This window comes from Chiloscyllium plagiosum, chromosome 5, assembly GCF_004010195.1.
Source record: "Chiloscyllium plagiosum isolate BGI_BamShark_2017 chromosome 5, ASM401019v2, whole genome shotgun sequence".
In the NCBI taxonomy this organism is placed as follows: Eukaryota; Metazoa; Chordata; class Chondrichthyes; order Orectolobiformes; family Hemiscylliidae; genus Chiloscyllium; species Chiloscyllium plagiosum.
In genome coordinates, this window is record NC_057714.1 from 62463237 (window position 1) to 62476487 (window position 13251).

Here is a 13251-nt window from a genome sequence, read left to right on the forward strand (position 1 = left end):
GTATAACTTTACCTCTATTGGAAAGTATAACAGAATAATAGATTATTTAACTAAAAACAGCAAGTGTTTCAATATGGTAATATTCTATAAACACCCCCTTTGTCTAAGGTAAAATCAGTTATGCAATTCTGGCAGAGGAGAGAAAGAAAACTCTAGGTTTTGCTGTGGCCGAGATAGATGTTGCAGGTTCCACAACCAGCTTCAAAACCCCAACAACTACTAAAAGCTAACTAAAACCCTGGTTCTGTGGGAGCCTGACTCCACCCATTCATGCTGCTTCTATTGTTCTAACTTTTAAAAAAAATCAAGGCCTCACAACCTGCTTTCTTTATTGGATTCAGATAGATAGCTCCATACCTCTGTCTTAAAATCTCTCTTGAAAAAAAGACAAAATACATCTCTTAAAGCCATAATATTATCACAAGCCAAGGCATTGCACTATAATGTGAAGATACTGAAGTTAAAAGCAAAGAGCAAAGATTGTGCTAGGGTCTGGCTTGCAATAGGCCATTCCACACTTATACTCATGTTATGAGTGAGAGTACAGAATCAGTGATGTTTCCTAAAATCTTTGAAGGTAAATTAGCTTTTCAAAAGAATCAAGGTTAGGGAGTGTATAACAGAGAGTTCACCTGTTCACTCTCCCTCATAGTGTGCCAAGAAAAGCTATAGAGAATGCTGCCATTCTCAAGTTAAATGCTATCTTACAGAATGTGCAAGCATTTCAGGGTAGTTTAGTAATCAATATGAACTCTGAAATATTGAACACTAATCAGTGAAAGAAGGGACAAAAGGGGGTTCCTCGGATTTCCTCTCAACTTGCACACATTTTGAGTGACTTTACTGCACAACACTTGACAGCATAATTACAAAGAACTGTGGATGTTCAAAAGCTGAAACAAAAACAGAAAATGCTGGACAAAATCAGCAGGTCTGACCGAACCTATACAGAAAAAAGCAGAGTTAGTGCCTTGTTTCAATACTGTTCACTTTCACTTCATTGAAATTTATGGTATCATTTTGCAGTAAGGAAGGTCCTGACACAAAAGTTCTGTCCCAAATATCAGCCTCCTTGATAGTTTTTCTATCTTTGGCCCAATTGAAATTGTGACACAACAGAGTTTAAACAGTACATAGTCATAAAATCTCTCTAACTGGGCAATCTGGGTGGGTTTGCCCAGGAACTCTGGATTGATACTAATGGAAAGAACAGTGTGGATTATAAGGATTCCAAGTGAAATTCTGTGGGTTGCTAGTCATTCTTTACCTGCAGTTCAGCACTCAGTCAGAAACCAAAATGAAGACTGGTACAAAATATGGAAATGTTATATTGCATTTGGAGTCAAGCTGTAACAATTCATTGTACATCTAATCTGCATGTTCCATAACACTGACCGCAAGTACATTCTCTTCAGTTATAATTTCTCTCACACTGGGTGCAATTCATATGTTAGATTGTACACACAAGAAAAACATCATGCTGTTTTCTGCACTTCATTGTCTGTTCAGCTATTTGAGATATATTGATAGCTATATTAATTCAAGCTATTTCCTAATATGACAATCCATTATGAAAATACTGTTATTCTCTTTAATCTTTATAAAAAAATTAGTTTGGACACTAAAGCATGATCTCAACAAAGTGGTGTAATATAGGGTAGTGGGATGAGGTGGCAGATAGGTGGGTGAGAAGGTAGGGTGGGATGGGGAAGTTGGGTTTATTGGGGGGGACATAGAGTGGTATCGTAAGGGGAAAGTGCTGTTGAGGAATAAGGTCTGGGGTGGTACAATCGGGATTGGGATGGCATCTGCTTTGGAAGCTGTTGTGGTGTCTGGGGGAAAACCAGATGGTCAGTGAAGAGTTGGAGGTCAGTTTTAAAGTTACTCAGGAGTTAGAGGGGGGATTTAATCCCTCTAATATTTCCTGGATAACTATTCACAAAAATGGAGTCAGAAATGGATTTGAAACCTTTTTCATGGTGACAGTTGTCAATTGGAAGGTGACCCTGTCTGGCTCATTCCAAGGTAGTTAGTGATTTGGGATTTCCGAGGGATTCTGTAGCACATCACTTAAGGACCTCCGAGGTTCTCTAAAGACTAACTTCCAATCAAAAGATCCGGGCCAATATCTGTTACAGCATGGACCAATGTAATTGGTGACATTTGATATAACACAGGCATGACAAGACAGTTGTATGCTGAGTCATCTATTATGATTTTGTGCATGTCTTGTCACAGAACTCGGTACAATTATTTTCCAGGAACACAATGCTTTTCATAATGCAATTTTGTCATTATTAGAGCGACACCTAGTGACAAATGTAGCAAAATGCACTAACACAAGCTGCAGAATACAAGGCAAACACATGGAACAAAAGGAACAACATTTCAGAAACAGGGAAAATTTTTAAATTACATTCAAAATTTGTAAAATGAACGTTTAGGATTCATTTGATACTCTTCCGTTCTAGCCTAAAGCTTGCTGGGAGTACAGACTGATAATTCAGAAATGGAAGTTGACATGCCGTTGGAAAATTGAAAGCATTATATATATGGTCTGTTGACCTCCATGGCCAGATCTCTGATCTTGTATATTATTAAAGGGGGAAACTATGTAAAGCAATCTAGCCATAAGAAGGGTTGTAAGGATTAAAAAATTATTTGTGTGGGCTTTGTATCCAGCACAATAATTCTACCTGAAATGACAATCTATATGATACCTACTATAAAGAAAAATCTAGACACAGATAACATGGTACTGAAAGATATAACAGATGTTTATTTTAGCTTTTCCTATTTACAAATAATATGGTCACAGGGACTCCAATGTCTGGACTTATATTAAGCTCCCATCAGCATGTCATACTGCAAATGCCTTTATGATGGAGTCTGAGACCTTCATACCTTCAGATCGTGTGTAAGTAGTGATGATACCATGGGCATGTCTCTTATAGTTATTCTGAGATACTAACTATGAGGCATCTCAACAATTAATTACAGCTTAAAGATTTAAATAGATAGTTATCATTCATTTTGGAGTTCAAACATACATTAATCAGACACAATAGATCTCAATGCAACTTGTTCATTTTTATCCAATAATCCAGGAGGGCTGTTGAGAATATTGAAGTTAATAATCCATGAGGCATGCAAGATCTTACAGCAGTTTCTGTCCAGAACTCAGTTGGATGTTCCTTCCTCTTTTCCACTTTATGTTTGTTGGAAATGCCCGTTAACGGTTAGATGTGTTTTCTACTGTTGGCTTGACTAGAAAGAAATAACATGCATAAACACTCAGACAACATTCAGCCTTGGGCTGATAAGTGGTGAGTAACATGGAATTCCTTACAATTCAGGCAATGACCATGTCTAAGAAGAGAGAATCCAGCCATTATTCTTGTGACATTCAACACATGACCATTTGATATCTGCACCATTATCATCCTGGGGGTTATCATCAACAAGAATCTTAATGGGACCAGCCATACAAATTCTGTGTCTATAAAAGCGAGCTAGAGGATACGAATTCTGCAGCAAGTAAATCATCTTCTGTCTCTTCAAATCTTGTTCACTATTTATATGGTACAATTACAGAGTTTGGTGGAATAATTTTCACTTGTCTAGATGTGTGCAGATCTATCTACATTCAAGATATTCAACACTATGCAAGACCATGTAGCCCCCTTGACCAGCACCCCATCCACCACCTTAAACACTCACTCCCTTCACCAGTGTAGCCTTGCCAAGGAGGCTCACATCACTGAACAAATAATGAAAATATAGTTGCAAAGCTTTTGAATTGACCATCTTTCTCAACCAATGTTGCCATCTTGTGTCAAGGGGAAGGAAGTACATATTAAATGTTATTTGAGCAAAGGAAACAAATTACTCCCATTACAACATAGAAAGTAGGATTTTGAATGTGTAGCAGCAGAAAAAAATCAATTCACTTCAATATTCTACTGTCTTGTTGGGATGGGAGGATAAATGAACTTCTGTTGTTGTGTTATTTAATTCCTGTGGAATTAAATCATGATTCATGATATTGCAGACAGCACAACCTTCCCCTGTATTCTCTCATGCTTTTCTTTGTAAATGGTTGTAAAGAAGCTCAGAACAATATAAAACAATAAAGTAACTTTCCTACTGCATCAACGAATATTTCCTTTCCTCTTCCCACACCTCCTGCCATATGACCTAGACAATCACATACTTTTAAGGTTAACTCCAGGAAAGGTAGGAGGGGTAGGCAGATAGTGCAAGAGTTTTCTGTGGCTATCCCTATTTCAAACAAGGATGCTGTTTTGGAAAATGTAGGGGGTGATGGACTCTCAGGGGAATGTAGCACGAACAGTGAAGTTTCTGGTATCGAGGTAGACTCTACAGGAATGAGGGGTATGTCGGGTTCCAAGGGCTCAATTGTGTTCGGGGACTCTCTAGTCAGAAGCACAGACAGACGTTTCTGCAGCCAGCAGTGAAAAATCAGAATGGTGTATTGCCTCCTTGATGCCAGGATCAAGGATGACTCAAAGAGGGTGTACCATGTTCTCAAAGGGGAGAGGAGCCAGCAGGAGATCATTGCACATATTAGAACTAAGGTCAGAGGAAGGGAAAAGGATAAGATTCTGAAGGAAGAATATAGAAAGTTAGGCAGGAATTTAAAAAGGAGGTCCTCAAGGGTTGTAATATCCGGATTACTCCCAGTGCTACGAGTTAGTGAGGGTAGGAATCAGAGGATAGAGCAGATGAATATATGGCTGAGGAGCTGGTGCAGGGGAGAAGGGTTCACGTTTTCGGATCATTGGAATCTCTTCTGAGGTAGAAATAACCTGTACAAGAAGGATTGATTGCACTTGAATTGGAAGGGGACTATATACTGGCAGGGAGATTTGCTAGAACTGTTCGGGAGGATTTAAGCTAGTAAGGTGGTGGTGGGGGGGAGCCCAAGGAAATAGTGAAGAAAGAGATCAATCTGAGACTGGCACAGTTGGGAAAGGGAGTGAGTCAAACAGTCAAGACAGGCAGGGACAAAGCAGAGAACAAGGTAGGACTGATAAATTAAACTGCATCCACTTCAATGCAAGACGCCTAACTGGGAAGGCAGATGAATTCAGGGCATGGTTAGGAACATGGGACTGGGATATCATAGCAATTACAGAATCGTGGCCCAGGGATGGACAGCACTGGCAGCTTAATGTTCCAGGACACAAATACTAGAGGAAGGATAGAAAGGGAGGCAAGAGAGAGGGGGGAGTGGTGTTTTTGATAAGGGATAGCATTACAGCTGTACTTAGGGAGGATATTTCTGAGAATACATCCAGGGAAGATATTTAGGTGGAACTGAGAAATAAGAAAGGGATGATCATCTTATTGGGATTGTATTATAGACCCCCTAAATCAACAGGAAATTGAAATTGGTAATTGTAAATTTGTAAGGTGATTTCAGTTATCTGTAAGAATAATAGGATGGTTATGGTAGGGGATTTTAACTTTCCAGACATAGACTGGGACTGCCATAGTGAGTACGTAAAAGAACATTTTCTCATTCAGTATGTGACGTATCTGTTAGAGAAAGTGCAAAACTTGACCTACTCTTGGGAAGTAAGACAGGAGAGGTGACTGAGGTGTCAGTGGGGGGAGCACTTTGGGGCCAGCGACAATAATTCTATTAGATTTAAAATAGTGATGGAAAAGGATAGACCGGATCTAAAAGTTGAAGTTCTAAATTGGAGGAGGGCTAATTTTGATGGTATTAGGCAAGAACTTTCAAAAGCTGATTGGGGGCAGATGTTTGCAGGTAAAGGGACGGCTGGAAAATGGGAAGCCTTCAAACATGAGATAACAAAAGTCCAGAGACCATATATTCCTGGGAGGGTGAAAGGAAAGGTTGGTGGGTGTAGGGAATGCTGGATGACGAGAGAAATTGAGATTTTGGTTGAGAAAAGGAAGGAAGCATATGTCAGGTATAGACAGGAGAGATCAAGTGAATCCTTAGAAGAGTATAAAGGCAGTAGGAGTATACTTAAGAGGGAAATCAGGAGGGCAAAAAGGGGACATGAGATAGCTTTGGCACAGAGGGTTAAGGAGGATCCAAAGAATTTTTACAAATTAAGGACAAAAGGGTAACTAGGGAGAGAATAAGGCCCCTCAAAGATCAGTAAGGCAGCCAATGTGTGGAACCACAGGAGATGAGGGACATACTAAATGAGTATTTTGCATCAGTGTTTAATGTGGAAAAGGACATGGAAGATATAGAATGTGGGGAAATAGATGCTGACATCTTGAAAAATGTCTATATTACAGAGAAGGAGGTGCTGAATATCTTGAAACGCATAAAAGTGGATAAATCCCCAGGACCTGATCAAACGTACCTCAGAACTCTGTGGGAAGCTAGGGAAGTGATTGCTGGGCCTCTTGCTGAGAAATTTGTATCATCGGTGGTGACAGGTGAGGTGCCAGAAGACTGGTGATTGGCTAATGTGGTGCCGCTATTTAAGAAAGGCGGTAAGGAAAATCCAGGGAACTGTAGACCAGTCAGCCTGACGTCAGTGGTGGGTAAGTTGCTGGAGGGAATCCTGAGGGACAGGATGTACATGTCTTTGGAAAGGCAAGGACTGATTAGGGATAGCATGGCTTTGTACGTGGGAAATCATATCTCACAAACTTGATATGAGTTTTTTGAAGAAGTAACAAAGGGGATTGATGAGGGCAGAGTGGTGGACGTGATCTACATGGACTTCAGTAAGGCGTTCGACAAGGTTCCACATGGGAGACTGGCTAGGAAGGCTAGATCTCATGGAATAAAGGGAAAACTAGCCATTTAGATACAGAACTGTCTTGAAGGCAGGAGGCAGAGGGTGGTGGTTGCTTTACAGACTGGAGGCCTGTGACCAGTGGAATGACACAAGGATCAATGCTGGGTCCACTCCTTTTCGTCATTGAGATAAATGATTTGGATGTGAACATAGGAGGTATAGTTAGTAAGTTTGCAGATGACACCAAAATTGGAGATGGACAGCGAAGACGATTCCCTCAGAGTACAATGGGATCTTGATCAGATGGGGGTCTAGATTAGAGTGGTGCTGGAAAAGCACAGTCAGTCAGGCAGCATCCGAGGAACAGGAAAATCGACGTTTCGGGCAAAAGCACTTCATCAGGACGCTGGGCCAATGGGCTGAGGAGTGGCAGATGGAGTTTAATTTAGATAAATGCGAGGTGCTGCATTTTGGAAAAGCAAATCAGAGCAATTAATGGTAAAGTCCTGGGGAGTGTTGGTGAACAAAGAGGCCTTGGAGTGCAGGTTCATAGCTCCTTGAAAGTAGAGTCGCAGGTAGATAGGATAGTGAAGAAGGCATTTTGTATGCTTTCCTTTATTGATCAGAGCATTGAGTATAAGATTTGGGAGGTCATGTTGCAGCTGTACAGAACATTGGTTTGGCCACTTTTGGAATACTGCATGCAATTCTGCTCTCCTTCCTATCGGAAGAATGTTTTGCAACTTGAAAGGGTTCAGAAAAGATTTACAAGGATGTCACCAGGGTTGGAGGGTTTCAGCCATCGAGGGAAGCTCAATAGACTGGGGCTGTTTTCCCTGGAGCATTGGAGGCTGAGGGTTTATAAAATCATGAGGGGCATGGATTGGTTAAATAGACAAGGTCTTTTCTCTGAGGTGGGACAGTCCAAAATTAGAGGGTATAGTTCAGGGTGAGAGGGGAAAGGTATAAAAGAGACCTAAGAGGCAATGTTTTCATGCAGACGGTGGTGCATGTATGGACTGAGCTGCCAAAGGAAGTGGTGGAGGCTGATAAAAATTACAGCATGTAAAAGGCATCTGGATGGGTATATGAATAGGAAGGGTTTAGAGGAATACAGGCCATGTGCTGGCAAATGGGATTAGATTAGGTTAGGATATCTTGTCGGCATGTACGAATTGGACCAAAGGATCTATTTCCGTGCTGTACATCTCTATGAGTCTATGCCATAAGATTATTACATAGGATCCAGGAGCAGTAATAGATCATTCAGCCCCTCAAGCCTGCTCCACCATTTGACATGATCAAGGCTGATCTTATCTCAGCCTCAACTCCACTTTCCTGCCTACTCACCATAACCCTTCAGTCCATTACTAATTTAAAAAATCTGTCTCCTCTGTAAATGTGCCAGCATCCACTGCACTCTGGATAGTGAATTCCAGATTGACCACTCTTTGGGAGAAGTAATATTTCCTCATTTGTGTTTTACATTTGCTATCCCTCATCTTAAAACTATCATCTTTCATTCTAGATTATCTACCTGCAAAACGAATTTGTACTGAAACAGGTCACCAGCATATCGCCAGAGGTTACAGGTTGATAGGCGCCACTCCACATTAAGCAAGACTGACCAAAAGTCACTCTCATTCTTAACCACCTGCCAGAGACAAATCAGGAGGATTTTACAAGTTGATCAATCCTATTGAAAAGCAAAAGCAATGTGTGGTGTTGTGGTCTCCTCTGGCAAACCTGAGGAAAGAGGACTACCCTCCTCCTCACCTCTATCTCATCTCCTAGTACCTCCAATCCTGATCAGCAAATTGGGATGCCAACTTCATGCTGTCAGCCATCTCCTGGGCAATTCTTCCAATACTAACTGTGAATGGAAGCTCCTGACTGATAGCGCTTGACTTGGTACAGAGCTGCAGTTTAAATACAATACTGGTGGCAGGTATCCAAGAAGGTCCTGGCAATGGTATGTACTTCTACCATAAAAAGTTTGGTCCGCATATTCCAAGGAGTGGAAATCACATGCAGATTTCTGTTGTGGCCATTCTGCTTTTTACTAAAGGAATGCTCTGCAATTCCACTCAGGGCTCCCTGAGAAGTGCAGAGCTATACTTCTATTCTGATAGTTCTTTCAGAGTGCAGAACTCTTAGAAGAAGGCAAACTATGTTCCCTTTTCACCGCAGTCAGCTCTAATTCCATGTCCTTGCTCAAGACTTAACTGACAATATAGATTTAGCTGTTGAGAATATGCAACTCAGAACCAGAACCAAATACAAACAAAGGGAAGTTAATGTCCTGAGTCTGGTTGGCCCAGAATTAGGAAGGAGGGAACTACTGGTAACATGTTCAAACTAAGGCAGAGAAAATAGTACACTAAAATCTTACTAGGTAAAAACAATGACTACAGATGCTGGAAACCAGAATCTGGATTAGTGGTGCTGAAAGAGCACAGCAATTCAGGGGTTGAAGTGGTCCGAGGCGGAAGATGAGACGTTCTTCGTCCAGGCGTCTGATGGTGAAGGAGCGGCGGTGAAGGAGGCCCAGGACCTCCATGTCCTCGGTAGAGTGGGAGGGGGAGTTGAAATGTTGGGCCACAGGGCGGTGTGGTTGATTGGTGGAGGACCAGTTCCACCACAGAACACACCAGATGGCCTCCTCCTTTAGAGACCACAATTTCCCTTCCCACGTGGTTAAAGATGCCCTCCAATGCATCTTGTCCACATCCCGCACCTCTGCCCTCAGACCCACCCCTCCAACTATAACAAGGACAGAAAGCCCCTGGTGCTCACCTTCCACCCTACCAACCTTCGCATAAACCAAATCATCCGCCAACATTTCCGCCACCTCCAAAAAGACTCCACCACCAGGGATATATTTCTCTCCCCATCCCTTTCCACCTTCCGCAAAGACCTTCCCTCTGTGACTACCTGGTCAGGTCCACACCCCCCCTACAACCCACCCTCCCATCCTGGCACCTTCCCCTGCCACTGCAGGAATGCAAAACCTGTGCCCACACCTCCTCCCTCACCTCCATCCGAGGCCCTAAAGGAGCCTTCCACATCCATCAAAGTTTTACCTGCACATCCACTAATATCATTTATTGTATCCGTTGCTCCCGATGCAGTCTCCTCTACATTGGGGAGACTGGACGCTTCCTAGCAGAGCGCTTTAGGGAACATCTCCGGGACACCTGCACCAATCAACCACACTGCCCCGTGGCCCAACATTTCAACTCCCCCTCCCACTCTGCCGAGGACATGGAGGTCCTGGGCCTCCTTCACCGCCGCTCCCTCACCACCAGACGCCTGGAGGAAGAACGCCTCAATTCCCACTCCACCCTCTCCTCCCTGACCTATCACCTTCATCCCCTCCCCCACTCACCTATTGTACTCTATGCTACTTTTTCCCCACCCCACCCTCCTCTAGCTTATCTCTCCACGCTCCAGGCTTTCTGCCTTTATTCCTGATGAAGGACTTTTGCCTGAAGCGTCGATTTTACTGCTCCTCGGAGGCTGCCTGTACTGCTGTGCTTTCCCAGCACCACTGATCCAGAATCTAGTTTCCAGCATCTGCAGTCATTGTTTTTACCTTTCACAATGGATACTATCTATCCCCCAAATTAAAGAATCCCCTATATCAACTACTTGTCTTTTTGATCCCTCCTCCTGAATGGTCTTCTGCACCATCAGTTGGAGTATTCCTGATGAAGGGCTTTTGCCCGAAACGTCGATTTTACTGCTCCTCGGATGCTACCTGAACTGCTGTGCTCTTCCAGCACCACTAATCCAGAAACTAATCCAGAAACAATGTTCAAGGCACAAACAATGGCATATTCTAGAAGGTATAATGTTGAATCTCTGAGAGTGATCCAATATGAATGATGTATAGATTGTGATCAAATGAATATCTGGTAAACGGGAGCAATGATAACTTGATCATGACCATGGATGAATACTGTTCCAAATAACAATATTTCACATGCGCATATTGTTATGATCACAGTAATACTGGATAAGTCAGATGCCAGTGTAAAAGCTGGCTTGTGAGACCACAAATTTTATTTTTACTATTTGTTTAACATGATGGTCAGTCATTGAACATTTTCACAAAAGGTTACCAATACTCTTTTAACAAAAGAGCATAAAAGTTTATCACACAAAATTTGAAAAATTCATTCCAGTTCACTAAATTCAGGAATTTGAACTGACAGTGTGGCCTTGATTTTAACCTTATTTGCCAAGTTAAAACAAGTATTTAAAGCTCTGCAGGAACTTGGAGACAGAATGGACTGCAGATGCTGGAAGTAAATCCATGTGAGGCTGGAGAAGTGCAGCAGATTGGGCTGCATCCAAGGAGCAGCCCTGATGAAGGGTTTCGGCCCAAAATGTTGACTTTGCTGCTCTTCAGATGCTGCCTGATTCGCTGTGCTTCTTCAGCCTCATATCTATTTACACTAAAACTCTGCAAATCTATTGACTGCCGTGTATCCCCAAACCAAATGTATACTTTATCCAAAAATGTTGGTCCCCAGGTTTTCGGATAAAAGATACCAACCTGTACATGTTATGACTTTGGTCTTTTACAGAACCATCAAATGCCTTCCTTCATGCTACCTTGTTTTTTAGGGAATTTAATAACACTGATATTTATATCTATGTATTCAGGTAACAAAAACATGGAGTGCTGAAGTAACTGAGCAAGTCTGGCAGAACCTGTGGACAAAAAAGCCTTTGTTTTGAGTCCAATAACTTTTCAGTCACTTTTTATTTTTGTGTCAGACTTCCAGCGTCCGCAGTAATTTACTTTTTGTTTTCAAGTACAAGTGCAACGGGCTCTGCCAGAAGGATTAATGCACCTTCAGTGAGTTTGCCTTGGAGAGGTATTTGTTTTCTTCTCAACACTTCATCCAGTAAGTGCTGGATGAGAAAATCCATGGAGGACATTGACTGCCCAGCAATTCAGACCTATAAGTGGTAAATTAGCATCGACTTGAGGCCCTTAACTTGCCACTTCCCTCTGTTTATTATTGAGATATTCACTGAAGTTTTGACCTCCACTTTTTCCTGACAACCTCTGGTGAGCAGAACCACTACTGCCATGGCCTGTGACAGGCTAAGAAGCTTGCTGGTTAGCTGTGAACAAACTGATAGCTCCAATTCTAGTGAGCTTTGCCAGCAATGGGCATGGCAGGTTAGTCGATGACTAATACAAGGGTCCCCACACTTACAAGGAATATTACAACCAAAATTTCTGTCTTTAATCTTGATCATCTTGATTCTGAGAGAGGATTAGCAATAAAGCAAATCTGAAATCTCTGATTAGAACTTCTGTTTGGTGCACAGAATCCTGTATTTATATAACCTCTGAAGCAGTCTTGGGATTCTGCAGATTGTCTGCTCTGCTCTGAATTTAAATGTTTGTATGGCTACTGGTATGATATTTCATTTGCCCACACACAGTCAATTGTACAGTTTGTTTTACAAAGGACATTTGGTTTATCATCAAGCCACAGTTGAATCAGGGTTGCACTGATAACTTTAATTCTATAATTACTGATATTAAATAACTGAGCTGTCTTGATGAAAGATCCGGACCTGAAATTTCCTGCTCCTCTGATGCTGCTTGATCTGGTGTGCTTTTCCCAGCTCCACATTTTATCACTTCTGACATTCCAGCATCTGCAGTCCTCATGATGTCCAAATATTAAATAACTACCATGTCTTCAAATCCAAACAATCCTGAGAAAGTATTTGATATTCAAATATTGATTTGTGTTCTCTTGCTAATTACTGCGGAACTGTCACGTGTTTTCCAGCTTTATTTTTGTAGTTATTTTCGATTAATGTGCATTATTTCATTTTTCTCTGCCCTGACAGAAAGCAGGTCATTAAATCACTTCTCTCCATTGTGGAATTGGGAAACCAGTTCAGTATCATAAATAAGGAGGAGAAAGTGAGGTCTGCAGATGCTGGAGATCAAAGTTGAAACTTTATTGCTGGAACAGCACAGCAGGTCAGGAATTCCTGAAGAAGGGCCTGTGCCCGAAACGTCGAATCTCCTGTTCCCTGGATGCTGCCTGACCTGCTGTGCTGTTCCAGCAATAAAGTTTCAACAGTATCATAAATAATTATTGATATCATCCATTCCCCTGCCTACATCCCGTAATCCTTGATCCCCTTACAAATCAAGAACCTATCATTCTCTGTCTGAAATACATTAAATGACTTGGCCTCCACAGCCTCCTTTGGCAATGACTTCCACAGGCTGAAGAAATTCCTCTTTGATTTATTCTTGTCACATATACTGAGATACAATGGAAGATGTTGTTTTGCGTGCTAAACTAATAGATCATATCATACGAAGTGCATCAAGGTAGCAGAACAGAGTACAGATTTCAGTGTTACAGCTGCAGAGAAGGTTCAGAGGGAGACATCAAAATTGATGTTTGAGAGGTCAGCTCAAAAGTCTGACGACAGCAGTCAAGAAGCT